Below are 17,169 nucleotides of genomic sequence, written 5' to 3' on the forward strand. Positions count from 1 at the left end.
CGTCTCTGGGTGGGCTTGAACCACCAACCTTTCGGTTAACAGCCGAACGCGCTAACCGATTGCGCCACAGAGACTGACGGCCGCTTGTGCTCCCTACATTTGCAGGTTTATGGTCAAAGAAAACAATCACTTGCGCTTCTTGCAGCCGGCAATCTTTTTCCACTGACAACCAAGAAATGGATTTCATCTTTCACAAGCTGTATGGATTTCTTCAAAAACAAGTTATTCCAGAAAGGAAATGAATTCTTGCATTAAACTGAACCAAGCTGTACATGTTTGTCTGAAATGAGACATTCGGCACAACAAGACACGGAGAGAGGCACCACTGGTATTCAGACCCACGATCGCCTGCTTACTAGGCGGGCACTTTAAGCCACTAGGGAGCACCGCACTTTTACAGACACTTGGACACATCTGCGTTCGGTGTGCACTTAACATGCTCTCTGAGCCCGTTGCCTCCGTCCCATTTAATAGCAGAACTGACGCCAAGAGAAATGATGAGAAATGGCATTTATCGGGCACTTTTCATGTCCAAGCTGTGCATTCTTTGGCAACACCATTTTTTCTTTTGTTTAATTTCTATACTTATTGATAGAATAAAAACGATATGTCATGTACTGTAAGGGAAATGTCTCTTTTTTTTAATGGGGAAAGCTAGCACCAGCAAATGTTGTGTTTAGAAGAAGTGATTTAACATGACACGTGACCTAATTTACCGGAGCAAAAGCTCACCCAGCAAGCCCTGCTTTACTTCTACAGGAGAGAAGTACTGTAGAGTCTGCAAGATGTTCAGCTGGGTAGCTACGTCAGCATGCCTCGGCTGCAAAGGAACAAGCAATGGGTTTATTGCATGCTGAAAAGAGAAGAACGGAAACAGCGTTTCGACTGTGAGGTCTTCTCACACCTGTAAAAGGCTCCATGGTTTTCTTTCTTCTCTTTTCAACATGGAATACACCTATTGTCTGCAAGATGTGACAATTTCATGGTGTTTTGGAAGAAAACCTTTTTTCTTTGAATTCAAAATCAATCGGAATTTCAGCACGACACATCAACACTTTTTCTGTTTTAAGGAGATGATATTTTAAACCTGATAAAAATAGTAGGAAACACAAGTTTCTTGCTGTGAAAATTTAGATGGGGAAGTGTACTACTAGTAGCAGTGTAGAGCTCTCTGTGGTGGCGTGCAAGCGCATGTTCTATGGGCCAGTGGCGTAATGGATAACGCGTCTGACTTCGGATCAGAAGATTGTAGGTTCGAGTCCTGCCTGGCTCGTGAGGCTTTTAAACCTCTCAGGTTCCTCGGTAACAGGTTGCCGTCATGTATATGAACTATAGAAAAGCATTTGCCACAACCCGTAAATTAGCACGCAAGTGCGGGCTAGTGAACACAGAACTGTATGGAGATCATCTCCAGCTCCGAGCTCAATTGCAATGAAAAAACATGCAGAGCAGCTGAATTTGTGCTCGGTAGGGTGGGGAGGACTCAGCATTGCTATTGTTCTAATTGGCATGAACTGCAGGGGATCTGAATCAGAACATGTCAGTTAGTTCGATCATTGCGTCAATATGTAGGCCACGTTAATACAGAATTATTACTTTGTCTGTCTCGTCTTTGTATATAGCTGAATGTCCCTGACAATTTCATGTTAGTTTTTAAGAACGACATTGGTGCTAATATATACATATATAGCATATAAGGAACACGTAAAAGTTTAGTCCATGCTAAAAAGATAAGAAAACCGCCACAACGTTTCATCTTGGAATAAATCTTTACTTGTTGTTTTGCAGCCTACCCATTCTGACCTAACTCCTCCCTTGAAATTCCCTAACAGATAAGGGTACGTAACGGCTCATGCGATGCTCAGTTGCAATTTGTCCCAAAACAAACAAGAACAGCAGCTGAGGGTTTGAGTTTGAACATGCACTGTATTAAAGCAGCTTTTATTTCCATTGATAAATGCTAGATATTCCTACAGAGATTCTCCAGGTGAGTACGCGATTCCTGTTTCTGTTTCTATTTCTGTTTCATATATAAATATATACAGTATATATATATATGTTACATGTGTCTCTGCAATAGTACAAATGTGTTATACACTATCAGGGGCTGCTTTTTTGTGCACCTCATCTACAACAAGGGTTTTTTTTTCATTTATGTTTGTGGACCTTCACTATTTGAGGAAGTGAGTTAGATAAGAAAGTTACAGGTATGGTGAGCAATGACTGACAAAGGCACGTACTGCGTATTCCTTACAGAAGTGTAAGCAATTTGTTCTAAAAAACACCGGCTAAAGTCCAACATCGTTAGCAATCTTATTACTTAAACAGAATTAACATCAATAAACTGTAAGGTGCTGGTACATGCGAGTAGATTTGATCTTCTATTAAACAAAAATGCAATTACAGCTCTAAAAAGGTCAACCTAGACTTCTGTAACAGATCTGTTCAGGTCATCGCTGTTCCTCTGACCTTGTGAGTCTTTGGAATTTTAAAAGTGTATTTTGCTTGCCTTTCATGTGGTCTGTGTACAAGTCACTGTGGCGTATGCGGTCCTACACAGCCTTGCTATAGACGTGACGAGCCTCCGCTATGTTGCAATGGAGAACAGGTTCAGTACGGAGCTGCCGAGAAAATTCAGCTGGAAAGCTCGTTGCAGAAAAGCATCGGTATCTGTGTCCAGCGGCAAAGCGTCCTTCGTGGGTGCTGAAGAATCGATTTCACAGGCTGCGGGTCCAGGCGATTTAGAGTGTTAAAGGTCCCAGCGAAAACGAAACGGCGCTGGTCCTTTTACACGCACGCACGCAACCAAATGCAAAGGACGCTGTAGTCGGCAGGATTTGAACCTCCGCGGGGAGACCCCAACAGATTTCAAGTCCGTCACCTTAACCACTCGGCCACGACTACAGCGAGCGCCGTGGCCGCTGCCTTCTTGCTACAATCGAACAGGGAGTGCGAGGCGGCGGCGGCAGCGGAGGCAACTTTTTTCAAGTTCGCTCTCCGTTTAAGAAACCTTTTACGCCATACGTGCAAGCACACACACACACACCTCAGAGGACTTAAGGGTGGCTTCAAGTTGGAATGATAAAGTCTCCCCGTTCGGACATGAAAACAGAACGTTCTTAGACAGAAAGCAATCAACAACGGAGACATGTGGACGACGATTTTAGTCACTGCACTTTGAATAGCATTTTTGCTCCAGTTACAGGAGATGCACCAATGGCCCTTGACCTACGCTCTTACCAATGCCTTGAACATTCAAACAAAACAGCCCTCAAGTCCTGCGGTTTAATATAACGCTGTTACGTGTCGAGGCAGTATTTGACTCTGTCCTACCGTTGAGACACGGGGCGTATATGGAAACGAACACATGCTACGGATCGTCTCTAATCGGTCCCTACAGTTGGAAGGCTCCTTGAAGCGTGCACCCCCATCATTCATCTTTGCGCATCTGTGAAAGGTAGACTCTTGAGCAATGTTTGAGCCAGCTCTAAGGCAACTAGTGCTATTGGATAGAGACCTCTGGAAGATCCTAAGAGTCTCTTAACACCACTTCCACAGCAAGCTTAATTGTTCGCTGGAGGTCTCCCACCCAGGTACTGACCAGGCAAAGAATCACCACTACATTGAATGAGGAAGTTAATCCTGAAATCCAATTACATATCTCAAGGTAAGACAAATCCATAAGAACATGTCTTAGTATTACTTCGTTTATCCTATTCCATAATGTCATTATATATAATACCATACAACAGTACGATCCTTACTAACTGCATGCGTTAAAATTGCACATCAGCACATAGCAGGGGGCACATAGCCGCGATGTATTATCAATGTTAAATTTCAACCATAATATCGACAACATTAATAAACGCATACGTTGAGAAAATATCGAACCCAGCATATTTTCCGGTTATATACCACAATGCATTGCTAGTATTCGTTGGTCACCATTTTGGACACGTTTTTCAAACGTAGAAGTATATCCGCAAATATCTCAGCAATCCTCTTTTGACGAGTAAGTATGAACAATAATAATACTATCTGAATACACACAGATCTTTCTTAATATTATTTTGATTAAAATAGTACGTGAATAAGCAAAAAATGGTACATAAAAATAGTGTGAATGGGGAAGATGGCACAAAATCGTTTTGCCATTTCTCTATTCTTATTCTATGTTGTACTTTCAAACTTTAGGTACTCTTTAATTAGGACAGACTTTATTGCTCAACTGCTATGATGCAAGCCAAATTTTATACATTTATTTCAGCTTTGAGCTTTCAGCTTTGTCCAACCTTGAACTCACCGGCCGTGGTTAACGCGTGTTGGATTTTAACGGGCTCTGTGTGTTCGATGTACATAAGCCACTGAATGCTGGGTGTAGAAAATCGTTTTTGCTGGTGGTGGTAATTGTCATGGGGTAGCAACGCTATCGTCTCTTCCTGTAAAAACATAAGTCTGAACATGGCCATGCAGACACTAGCGATGGTCACAAACTGAAAGGGGTCGATGCACACAACGCAGGCGGCCCCTGACTCAGTCACGCGTGTCTGTCTGGTCATATTCATGACCTTGTCCCAAAACCTGACACAGCCTTCTCTTAGAATTGCCACATCCAACTGGCAGTAACGTTTCAACTCTCTCTGTAAGTTAAACACACTTCCCTTGCATTCTTCATACCAAACCAAAAACTCGGCTTTCTCCCTCTGCAGCATGTAGTTAACGCCGTAAAGTTCTGGCGGCGGCATCGGGCTGACATAATTTTGGTTTTCTGAAGTGTTCATCAAGTGTGGAAAATGACCCTTACCCCCGGGGAACCCCATGGCGGCCGACAGTTTGCTTAATTTCATAGGTAGAAAGTTTGAAGAATCGATAAATCTGATGTTCAGAGCTTTTACGGTCATACACATTATCTTACCACCCTGATTAATTAGTTCAACGTCCATCTTTTCATCTTACAACTGTCTGATTACTAGGTAATTGTCATATCCCTTGCCATTGTGCGATATGAATGTATGGTTTTTGAAACGTCTGTCGATAAATTTACACACAAAATCCTTTAGACAAGTTTCACCATAAAATTCCCAGCTTCGTTTATTGTTAATATGAAGGGCATGGATGTAATTTGGTATGTGTGTCCCCGTTTCTTGCATGCATTCAAAGTCGAAAAAAATGTACTTGTTTGAAATTTTGGGGTTGTCCAAAGGCAGTATGTAGCACAAATGTGTGTCAGGGGTGTCGATCACGTTGTTACAATGCGAGCACAGTTTCTCTTTACATTTGTGACTAGAGAGGTTATAAACCTCACATTTCTCACAAAAGACCCTGCGCTCACACTTACTAACACCCGTCGCTGCATTCCGAAAGTGTCTCGCCAAACATTGAGAGCTACGACAAAAGACCTTACAGGCCGGACAATTCTGAATTTCTGCATCAATTTCGCAACACTGGGGATCTAAACAGGTTTTACAAGTTTTAACACAGGCGTGTGCGTTCTTGTGGCTATACGCCGCATGGTAGTTAGTGCAAAAATATGCCGCCCCCACAAAAGCTTTAAAATTTAAAACCCCATAAAAATGCTCTTCATGCAGTAGAACAAAAAGTATTTTAGAATTAGGTGGTGTGGGCCCCGTTGTAAAATATTTCCAATCACCCTGGTCATGGTACAAAATTTTAATGACCACCTTTAAATGTTTTTCAAAAGCAGTAATGTCTGACAAACTAATTTTCTGATTCTCTGAAAAACCCAACTCTTTGTGCATTCGTTTAGCGCCCTGTAACATTTCCCCATTGGTACAACCTTCATTCAACAAACCGTACACACTCCCGGTGAAACACAGATTACCGCCCGTGTAATGTAAGTCGATAAGGTGCGTTTTTTTCTGAGCAATTACCCAGAACGGATTTAAATCTTCGACGGGCACCCCCCTGCATATTCCTAACTATCGTCACCACTAATCGGAGGCTGTCATCGGTGAGAATTTCTGTGTGGCTCTGTAAGAGGTCTGAGATGTGGCTTAAAAAATCAGCAGCATTTAATTCTCCGGGTTGTCTCCTGCGTGAGAACAAGGGTTTGTTAAAACCACCCGCAGTCAAACGCAGCTGTACAAAATCATTCGCCCCGATGTTTGGAGAAAGTTCATCCAATATTCTCTGGACTGCACCATGCACATGTTTAGTCATTTATCCCGGTGGGTCTTCGCCAGTGCACCATGAAATAGCATTATCAGGTAACGAAATCCAGAGGTTAGATCAGCATCTTCTTTAGAAAAAACGTCTAAGAGTCTAGCGGCGTAAACCTGGATCAGTTTTGGAAACACTGAATGTACACTTGCTAAAGCGGCTCTTAGATTCTCTAAACCCCGCTTTTTATCCACCTCATTAGTGCCCACCTTTGATACTAACTGTGCAATATACCGCACTGAGTCTCCCACATCACCAAACACCAAGTCTTTAGGCGTGTTATTATTTCTCTCCGAAGGCTTGACACGTTTGGTTTTGATCAGCGTCTTAACAGCCGTCTCCGATGCAGTCACCACCTTAGGGTCCGACGTTTCCACCACACTTTTTTCACCGCTCGTCGATACAGCTGCTGTGTGAATAACGCCAATGCTCCATATCTCAAAATCAGAAAACTACACTGTGATAAAAATAAAAGACTTTTCAACACAACAATCAATTAAATCTAAATGGTCAAAATCAGAAAACTATGATAACTATGATAAAAACGCCACATATGTGGCACATCCTTACACAAAGGGCTGCGGGTGAATGGAAAAAGTTACCCGGACATGTTGTTACACCGGTTTCCTTTAAGACTGTGGTGGTGCTACTGGGTTAAGCGGCATGGTTAACGGCATACAGACCCCTGGCACAGACCACTTGTGCCAGGGGTCTGTATGCCATTCCCAAAATCCACCTGCTGGATTTTGGGAACTTCAGGACGAGTGGGAATTTTCTCCTATCTGTCAATTCTGTTTTGTTTTGGAGACTCTTGGCTGCCTATGTTGTACAGTGCAGCGTGAAGGAAACATTTTCCAAAACTGTGTCAACTCAAAATTTGTAAGAAAACCTCTCTAGCTGCTTTAACTCTCTTCATTTTTGTCATTTAATGTGACACTCGATGTATAACTGGAGCCTCACATATGCAAATGGTGAGGCTCCAGTTCGACACCACTTTACAGTATCTGACAAAAGCATGGCAGACTGTGCCATGACCGGCAGATAACTTCCGCTTATTTTTACCATATTAAACATTGGAAAACCTCCCACTTGCATTTGTGACACTTGATTTTGGCTCCACCTAAGACACTCTTAAATCTTCAAACACTTTTCTCTTCTCCCGCAACACTCTTGTCTGTCGGCACTATGTGGCAGCGTTGCATGACAACCCATCTCACCACGGAAAGGAACCTAACAGCTTTGGTAAGAGAGGAGAAAAGGACCTGGCCCGTACGGGGCTCGAACCCGTGACCTTGGCGTTATTAGCACCACGCTCTAACCAGCTGAGCTAACCAGCCTCACGACAGTAATCCTCTCTGTGCTGCAAAAAATCGATCTCAGGGAATTTCTTTTGCCCTCCTTTGAATAGAAAGCCGTGTAATTCAGTGTACGGGCTTTCTCGTGCATTTTCATGGTTCTTGTAACCCAAATCCTACACTGGCCTGAATTGCCCCCCCATTTCACAGCATTTTTCAGCTGATTTAAAATGTACCTAAAGGAGAAGCATTATTGAAGACCATCAATTACCAAAAGCTTTTGTCAAAGGTTTTGGTGGTCATTTTTAATGACCACAGAGCGCTGTGATCTCGGTTTTACATCTCATCCAAAAGACAGCGCCCTCTTACAACACAGCATCTCCGTCACTATACTGGGGCATTGGGACCCGCACAGACCTCAGGGTGAGCGCCCCCCCCGCCGGCACCATTAACACCGCTTCCAGCTGAAAGCTTTGTTTTTTCCTGTAGCTCACCCTCATCCGGGTACTGACCTGGCTCACACCTGCTTAGCTTCAGTGGTTTTTTTGAGTTGCGAGTTGCAAGGGGATGCAAGTGATGGAGCCGCTCACTGCAAAAGCCACTGCATTGGCCGGGAATCGAACCCGAGCCTCCCGCATGGCAGGCGAGAATTCTACCACTGAACCACCAATGCTTAGTGCCTGGGCCTTCAAAAAAGACGCTTTTTTGGTGCTCTGTGCAAAACGCGTCGACATCTGCTTCCAGCTGCAAAATGCCATTCACGGACGCTGAAGAATTTATTTCCAAGGCAGCGGGTACAAGCGATTGGGTGTTTTAAAACCACCAGAAACAGCAAAGAGGCGCGCTTCTTTGCTTGCGCCGGAACACACCAACTGGAGGCGGACAACGTAGTCGGCAGGATTCGAGCCTGCGCGGGGAGACCCCAACGGATTTCTAGTCCATCGCCTTAACCACTCGGCCACGACTACAGCAAGCCCCGCTGCCGCTGCGTTCTTGCTACAATCTTACCTGGATCGCGAGGCGCCGGCGGAAGCCTATTTCAAAGTCGTTCTCCGTTTCAAAAAAACATTTCCACAATACAAGCCTTGCAGACAGACACGCCTCAGAGGACTTAAGGGTGGCTTCATGTCGGAATGATAAAGTCTCCCCGTCCGGACATGAAAATGCCACTTTGTTACACACAAAAAAAGAATCAACAACAGAGAAATGCCCACAAGCATTTGAAAAGCCGCACCACGTCGCACTTGAAATAGCTCTTACATTAGTGGTAGATGCAGGAATCGCCTTTTTATTTACGCTCTTACCAACGCGATGGAAAGCAAAACAAAGCAAAGCAGAGCAAAACAAAACGAACAAACGAAAACCCTCACGTCCCGCACTCGCATATAACGCCGTTACGTGCCCAAGCGGTATTGTACGTCATCGTAGCACTGCACCCCGGGGCGTACGGTATAAGGGAACGAGCACACGCCATGAATCGCCTCGAATCACTCCCTACAGCTGTAAGGCGCCTTGAAGCGTGCACCCCCAAAGTTCTTCTTTGCGCATCTGTGAAAGGTAAACTCTTGCGCAAACTCTGAACCAGCTCTAAGGAAACTAATCCGATTAGACGTTACTTTGACTCATCCTTTAAGGGACCCTTGTTAATTGGAGAAATCAATGATTTCGAATGAATTCTGTATGCGTTAAAAGACAGCTATACACAGAAAACATGCAGGACACTGCTCATGATGTTTCCCGAGCCGAAACACAGTGCGTTTTTCCAAGCCATTTGACAAAGCCCGCCCACTGAAAACTGCAGCAGATCGTGTAAAGGCGTTCAACTTTGTAACTACTGCACGCACAGGAAGCAGAATCAATTCCTCTTTTCAAACTGTCAAAGGTTTGCTGCAGGACATCGCACAATCTCTTTTGAACGGGGACAAACGATTTCTTATGGGGCGCAGTAAGTACAGACGTTTATAAAGCTCCACTCATGCCGACGGTGCAGCATGAAGAAGCGCAACCTAACGTTTGACAGACAAAAGCCGGGCGCCGCTACGAGCAATATGAAATCAAACTGACAGCACACGGCGTTTCGCGCTGACTCAAAAGTGATCTCGACAGACGCTGTTCTCTGCATAACGCTGAAAGAGCTAAAGAGCGTTTCTGTTGAGACGTAACCCAGTGGGCAAAAGACGTATAATATACGTCTATTAAACGCATACCTTAGACGTCTAAATGTGGTCTACAATTCGTCTAGAATGAAATTCTAATGTACGTCTAAAGTTATACGTCTATGTTTAGACGTTCATTATACATAAATGGTTGGAGTTATATTATACGGATAAATTTAGAGGACTATTATACATATATGGTTGGAGTTCCGGATAACTTTAGAGGTCTATTATACGGATAACTTTAGAGGACTATTATACGTATATGGTTAGAGGTCTATTATACGTATAACTTTAGAGGTCTATTATACGTATATGGTTAGAGGTCTATTATACGTATAACTTTAGAGGTCTATTATACGTATATGGTTAGAGGTCTATTATACGGATAACTTTAGAGGTCTATTATACGTATATGGTTAGAGGTCTTTTATACGGATAACTTTAGAGGTCTATTATACGTATATGGTTAGAGGTCTATTATACGCATAACTTTAGAGGTCTATTATACGTATATGGTTAGAGGTCTTTTATACGGATAATTTTAGAGGTCTATTATACGTATATGGGTAGAGGTCTATTATACATCAAAGATAGATTTTATAGGTGTAGAAACAAGTAAACCAAGCCAATGATTAGGTTTAGAAATTTATTCTGAAAATACACATTCACACCTGAAACATATGTATTTCAAATTATACATTGTATACAATCAATCAACAATCAACATATGGGCAATAATCATAAAAAACACAACTAGTCTTAAACTTCACCTACAAATTCTGGTAACATGGCAATATACAGTATAGTAATGACAAACACAAAACTAATTACATTAACACACTAACTCAAAACCACATTTTGATTCAAATATACATTTTAAAATGTACAACTTCTATATTTCCAAGAAAAAAAATATTACAATGGAAGTTAAGACGATTTTTGTCCACTATTTGCAAACCCTGTCTAATTGTCCTGTTAGAACCAAAAACCTATTATTTTCAGAGTCCAGATCTCCTGGCCCCCTGCCTTGCATATGCATTCTTCAAGTAACACATTGCGTGCTCCTTTATTTCTTTTTCTGTTGATGTAGGGTGGGACTTCAGCACCGCAGCTAGGAGAAAATTATATAATATTACTTCCCAAATAAATGATGATTAATATCTTCTTTAGTATAATCTAAAAAATGAACGGTTTACTAAGCTCAAAGCTGAAATCAATGTATAAAATTTGGCTTGCATCATAGCAGTTGAGCAATAAAGTCTATCCTAATTAAAGAGTACCCAAAGTTTGAAAGTACAACATAGAATAAGAATAAGAGAAATGGCAAAACGATTTTGTGTCATCTTCCCCATTCACACTATTTTATGTGCCATTTTTTTGCTTATTCACATACTATTTTAATCAAAATAATATTAAGAAAGATCTGTATGTATTCAGATAGTATTATTATTGTTCATACTTACTCGTCAAAAGAGGATTGCTGAGATATTTGCGGATATACTTCTACGTTTGAAAAACGTGTCCAAAATGGTGACCAACGAATACTAGCAATGCATTGTGGTATATAACCGGAAAATATGCTGGGTTCGATATTTTCTCAACGTATGCGTTTATTAATGTTGTCGATATTATGGTTGAAATTTAACATTGATAATACATCGCGGCTATGTGCCCCCTGCTATGAGCTGATGTGCAATTTTAACGCATGCAGTTAGTAAGGATCGGTCACTGTTGTATGGTATTATATATAATTACATTATGGAATAGGATGGGGACAGGCCTGGCATCACGGGGGGAGGGGGGAATGTCGCCCCTTCAGTTTTGGGCAAAAAGTTTTACCTAACTTAATTTGCGCCCTAAAAAAATAGTTGTACTTTGTCAATGGTCAGACAACACTAAATGACACGAACAGTCACTCAGTCTGTTTGATGGGCAGGAGGGCTATCCGTCCAGGAACTGCACATATTATTGAGTGTCAACATTACGATCCTGTTTGCTCAGGTGGACCGATTCCTTGCAGTAGTTCCTTGCAGTAAAGATTTAATACTTAAAATCGTTATATAACTAGGACTAGTTATAGCAGTCTGTGCTTTCTGTTGGTTTTACAACATTTTTTTCTTAACGATTCAGAACGTCCATGTAGCTGCAAAAATGAACGCTTATGGTACTTTTTGCTCCAGGCAATACAAACCGTGAGAGTGACGAAAAATGTGAAACTGAACTTCATCGCAAATACCAGATTGCTAGTCGTTATCTTCTATCATGAAGCACTAATCAATGGCATAGCTGCGAGATTTCATTTGGGTAGCTGCACCGAACAGCTCCGTTTCAACCGAAATATCACTCCCCCCTCAGAATTTCAGACGCCCCCCTACAGATTTTTCCTCGGGCACCGCACACTGATGGGGGACGGGGTGTCCAGGAAATGGTATCAACTTTTGTCAAGAAAATAAAAATAGAAACTCTATAGGCACTCAAACATTTTACTGTTTTTTTTCAGGCAGGTGGCAAGACCCCTCAGCAAAACCCTTGTATGCCAAGCTGTGGGCATTGATTCGTCGAATATACGTATATTTACGGCGAAATTATGGCTATACGTATATATACGTCGCCTCGACGTATAATCAACGTCGAATTGCAACCGTAAAATCGACGACATGAATAAACGCATATATAACGTCGAAAACACATCTAACACAGTGCCTGAGGCTTTTTACTGTATGTATCGTGTGTGCCGCAACTAGGAGTATACGGCACTCTGCACAGTGTACGAAGTAAATTATTTTCGCAGAAATTAATTTATTATATTTACTATATTTATTATACACATGTAAATTAATTGCTGCGAAAATAATTTACTTCGTACACTGTGCAGAGTGCCGTATACTCCTAGTTGCGGCACACACGATACATACAGTAAAAAGCCTCAGGCACTGTGTTAGATGTGTTTTCGACGTTATATATGCGTTTGTTAATGTCGTCAATTTTACGGTTGCAATTCGACGTTGATTATACGTCGAGGCGACGTATATATACGTATAGCCGTAATTTCGCCGTAAATATACGTATATTCGACGAATCAATGCCCACTGGGAACAAGCTCGCTTCTTTCTACCATGATGTCACCATGACCAAATCTGTCTTTAAACACCTTGCTCAGTCTCTAACGAGACTGTCAAAAATAGCTTTCGCTGATTGTATTGCAAACCGGCGGAAGCGGGGTATTGGGAAAAGTTTTCAACTAGCAATAATCCCGCCTCGGCTAAACCTCACAGGCTACGATACTGCCACTGCGCAAAGCTGACGGTTGCCAGGCAACCGCGGGGATCCTATGGAAATCGTTATCAATCGTCTCATGGCATGTCGTTGCTGTAACGCTTCATATTTGTCGTCTTCTTCTAGCTTGAGGTTTTGAAGAATTTCATGACAGACAAGGGCTCCGTTGGGAACAAAGAAACCCGTTGATTCTTTTCAGCAGCAGAAATACAACCCTTTAAATACAAGATGACAGAACAATGACGAAGGGCATGCCGGGAGGAACTCATGCACTACAGAGGAAAGGGGGTGGGCACGTACAGTTCACATTCAAGCCACAAGTACTCTTCTCGGATGTTGCACAAACAAATCCTAACGTCTTGAAAGCATTGCGGCATGTTTGTGTCCCACTTCCCGTGGCTGCAGGATGACTGACACGAACGGACAAACACAATCTGTGGCGTTTAGCGTGACATAGTCTTGCAGGCATCGTGCTGTCTCACTGCAATACTATACCGCTGGAGGAAACAGTCCATCTGGCCATGAAACTCATTTGAACGTCTAGCTACAGCAACTAACAATATCATGATTTATTCAGGATGTGTGGAATCAGAACGTCCCGGAGACAGCTTCCGAAATCTTGAGCATTCTCTGGTGGTAGGGGCGTTCAAGATGGCGCTCAGGTGGGAGGTAAAGTTTAGTGGTTGAGGATTTTTTTTGAGTTTTTCATGACCTGAATGTTAATTTTTGCTTTTTTTGACTACAGAAAAATAAGGACTTAACACTACTTGTTTAAACTTCAGTTATAATTGAAAGAAAAAAAAACTATTTTTTTTAGGTTTAAGAATTTCGATATGAGTAACACTGGGAAAAGAAAAGAGAGTGCTGGGTCTTCGAAGGAGAACTCTAAGATACCTCAATCGTATATGTATAGCACTACAAGAAAATTGATGGCAACTAAAGGGAAAAGTGAAGCAGCTGGAGGGGACGTGGAAAGAGTGCTGGAGATGCGCTCGTACGCGAGCGCTCGCAGCCCAAGTGAGACTCAGCTGCCAGAGGAAGAGCCGGAGTCCCTGCCCAGCACACCTGTGAAAACCCCGGCAGCCAAGAGAGGAAGGGGCAACCTGACGCTGGAGGAGCTCCAGACCAACATCTTCAACATGATGGCACAGAGCATGGGTGAGCTGAAGGAAATGACTTGATCTAATACAGTCGCAATCGAAAGTCTTAAAAAGTCCATGGACTGTGTGTTTAAAGAGGTTGAAGACTTAAAGAGTGAAGTAAAAGTTCTTAAACAAGTAAATACCAAACAAGAAAAGCATATTAAAGAACTTGAATTGAAAGTGAACGATGTAGATAGATACCGTCGATGATGGAATTTAAAATTATTTGGAGTTAAAGAGGAACGTGATAAGGACCTTGTTGCAACAGTGAAGGGTATCTGTAAAAGGACCCTGCCGGACCAGGAGGACGTAATATCGGCCATTGACTTTGTTCACAAGCTCGGGAGAGCGAACATGTCTGGGCAAGTGCTCCCCAGATCGATTATAATACAGTTCACCAAGAGGACGGCGAGGGACATGCTGTGGCGAGCGGCGAGGGGGAATGAGTATTTGAATGGGAACAAACTGAGGTTTGCAGAGGACCTGTCTGCTGCGGACAGGAGTACCAGGAACCAGCTGTGGCCCCAGGTTGAAGCTGCCAGAAGAGAGGGGAGGAGAGCCTACTTTGTGGGAGCGAGGGCCTTTGTGGACGGGAAGGAGATTTGCTCCCAGTGACTGCTCAGTTAATGATTATGTTTGGTTTTATTTGTTATACCAGTATATACTAGTGTTTCTTTAGTGTTAGTTTGGAATGGTGTAGTTAAGTGTTAAGGACTGTTATAGTTCTGGTTCTTTGAAAAACTCAATAGTTTAGACAGTCTTAGAGTTAGTTATTTGCTTTTGTGTATGTCTTTTTCATGAATGCCAGAGGTACTCGAAATGTTGTTAAAAGAAAAACTGTGTGCTGAGTTTTATTTTTTACAGGAAACGCATGCATGTTGAAACTAAAGTTTATAAATAATTGAGAAATATTAAAGCAAGGAAAATATGATACATGTAAAATATACAATTTGATCACATAATTACTTAATTACCTCTGGTAGTTAAATGCTTTTTTCTGCTGCATTTTTTTTCTCTTGTACATGACTCTGATCCTCTTGTTGTATTTGTATTTGTAAATTCTATGTTTAATAAAATTTTTTTTTAAAAAAGCATTCTCTGGTGGTGTCCTGCAGACTTCCTGTGGGCATGCGTTGGTGGTATAGTGGTGAGCATAGCTGCCTTCCAAGCAGTTGACCCGGGTTCGATTCCCGGCCAACGCAGTGGTGAATGTTTTCAAATGCTATCATGAGCCTTGGATTGTGACTAGCAAAGCGAAGCCTTTTGAAAGAGCTAAAGCACTGAAAAACGGAATTGAGGGAGAATCTTACAGGGGATTCTGAGTGGTGTCTGCATACACGCAGTCCAATATGGGTGCTGAAAGCTTGAGCTACTCTCAATGTCATGCTGGCTTTCCCCGGAGTAAATCTGTTACATTGAAAGAATGCTTCTCGCAGGTTCAAAAAGGGACCCTTGTTAATTGGAGAAATCAATGATTTCAAATGAATTCTGTATGCGTTAAAAGACAGCTATACACAGAAAACATGCAGGACACTGCTCATGAGTGTGGAGTTCAGCCGAAACACAGTGCGTTTTTTCAAGCCATCTGACAAAGCCCGCCCACTGAAAACTGCAGCAGATCGTGTAAAGACGTTCAACTTTGTAACTACTGCACGCACAGGAAGCAGAATAAATTCCTCTTTTCAAACTGTCAAAGGTTTGCTTTACGAACGCCGCAGGACATCGCACAATCTCTTTTGAACAGGGACAAACGATTTCTTATGGGGCGCAGTAAGTACTGTTACTGTCACTGCTCGATACCGACGTTGGCCTACTATACCATGTTCAGCCACCGCTAGAAAATGTACGGCTCTAGCACCGGAGCAAGCAACAGGAGGGCCGACGTCAAACAGGCACATGTGTCAGACATGGAGAGCGACGAGAATGAGATTTGAACCCATGACTGCAGAGCACAATGAATTAGCAGTCCATCACCTTAACCACTCAGCCACCTTGTTGACGAAACTGGGCTGTCCGGACATGGGTTGGCGCGCTCCAGATGATCTTTTTCTTTTTTTTCCCTCGTACTCGAGGGTCATTTTCCTGTTCCACATGTGATTTCAACATTTTCCTTGGGAGATGTCAAGCCAGCAAGCCACTGCTGTGGTTCAGTGGCCAGTGTGGAGTTCAGTGGCCCTGTTGTACACAGAAAGCATATTGAGCTCCTTGGACATGAAAAGTTCCAGATAAGAGCCATTTGTCATCCTTTCTCTTGGTGTCGATGTTGCTATTGTATGTAAAGGTGGCAACTTGCTCAGCAAGCAGGCGGAGCACACACCGAATGCAGATGTGTCTGAGTGGTGTGTCCAAGTGGCTGCAAAAGAACAGCACTCCTGGGGCGCCGTGGTTTAGTTGGTTAAAGCGCCTGCCTAGTAAACAGAAGATCCTGGGTTCGAATCCCAGCGGTGCCTTCTTTGTTGTGTCTTCTCGAACAGAACTGGTCATTACAGACAACCGCCTACGGCTAGACTTAATTAAATGCAAGTATTCATTTCCTGTCTTTAACGCGACTTGTTTTTCTTAAAATGGATGCAACTTGCAAAACATGAAATACAAGCCTTGCTAATCAGCGCTAGCGGCTGGCAAAAAAAAAAGAAGTCAGCAATGTTTTTTTCTTTAACCTTAACCCTGCTAATGGAGAAGAGTTAAACGACTGAGTCAATGCAGCTTAAACGATGCGCAAGTCGGGTTCTTAGCTGAAAGGGTGGTAAATCACACTCACCCCAGTCCTTAATCTTTTAAAGAGGATACAAAATTGAACCTAGTCGCCACATCACATACATCCTGTTCAATGATAAAAAGGTAACATCTATCCTCGCTCCAGAGTAAATCTCACGTTGAGGGCATCTTTTTTTTCACTTTACCGTGAGTCGGGCTCGGCTGCACAGAGGAGAGAGCAGACCAATGAGGTCACAGGGACAGGGGAGTCACACGCTGGCGGTTTGAATACGCGGAAGATCACTGAGGGATCCACAGTATGTGGACCCTCCGTTCGCCATCAGTCCGCACTCCGGACTCTGAATCCTGCCATCCGAGTTAAGATCTCAGCGGAACCTGAGGTGCAGTTCCTTCTTA

The 17,169-nt window shown here is 42.8% G+C and overlaps 8 non-coding genes across 8 annotated transcripts; 3 read left to right on the top strand and 5 right to left on the bottom strand.

Moving 5' to 3' along the window:
• On the bottom strand, positions 1–74 carry trnan-guu (transfer RNA asparagine (anticodon GUU)). The gene has a single exon. It is a non-coding gene; the product is annotated as a tRNA-Asn (tRNA).
• A 1,126-nt stretch (positions 75–1,200) lies between these two features.
• Positions 1,201–1,273, top strand: trnar-ucg (transfer RNA arginine (anticodon UCG)). The gene has a single exon. It is a non-coding gene; the product is annotated as a tRNA-Arg (tRNA).
• A 1,549-nt stretch (positions 1,274–2,822) lies between these two features.
• trnas-uga (transfer RNA serine (anticodon UGA)) lies at positions 2,823–2,904 on the bottom strand. Its single transcript has one exon. It is a non-coding gene; the product is annotated as a tRNA-Ser (tRNA).
• A 4,542-nt stretch (positions 2,905–7,446) lies between these two features.
• trnai-aau (transfer RNA isoleucine (anticodon AAU)) lies at positions 7,447–7,520 on the bottom strand. The gene has a single exon. It is a non-coding gene; the product is annotated as a tRNA-Ile (tRNA).
• Positions 7,521–8,080: 560 nt separating this feature from the next.
• trnag-gcc (transfer RNA glycine (anticodon GCC)) lies at positions 8,081–8,151 on the bottom strand. The gene has a single exon. It is a non-coding gene; the product is annotated as a tRNA-Gly (tRNA).
• Positions 8,152–12,797: 4,646 nt separating this feature from the next.
• On the bottom strand, positions 12,798–12,939 carry LOC138235145 (U4 spliceosomal RNA). Its single transcript, XR_011188030.1, has one exon. It is a non-coding gene; the product is annotated as a U4 spliceosomal RNA (small nuclear RNA).
• Positions 12,940–15,185: 2,246 nt separating this feature from the next.
• On the top strand, positions 15,186–15,257 carry trnag-ucc (transfer RNA glycine (anticodon UCC)). The gene has a single exon. It is a non-coding gene; the product is annotated as a tRNA-Gly (tRNA).
• Positions 15,258–16,431: 1,174 nt separating this feature from the next.
• Positions 16,432–16,505, top strand: trnat-agu (transfer RNA threonine (anticodon AGU)). Its single transcript has one exon. It is a non-coding gene; the product is annotated as a tRNA-Thr (tRNA).
• The last annotated feature ends 664 nt before the right edge of the window (positions 16,506–17,169 follow it).

This window comes from Lepisosteus oculatus, unplaced genomic scaffold (assembly GCF_040954835.1).
Source record: "Lepisosteus oculatus isolate fLepOcu1 unplaced genomic scaffold, fLepOcu1.hap2 HAP2_SCAFFOLD_78, whole genome shotgun sequence".
Taxonomy (NCBI): Eukaryota; Metazoa; Chordata; class Actinopteri; order Semionotiformes; family Lepisosteidae; genus Lepisosteus; species Lepisosteus oculatus.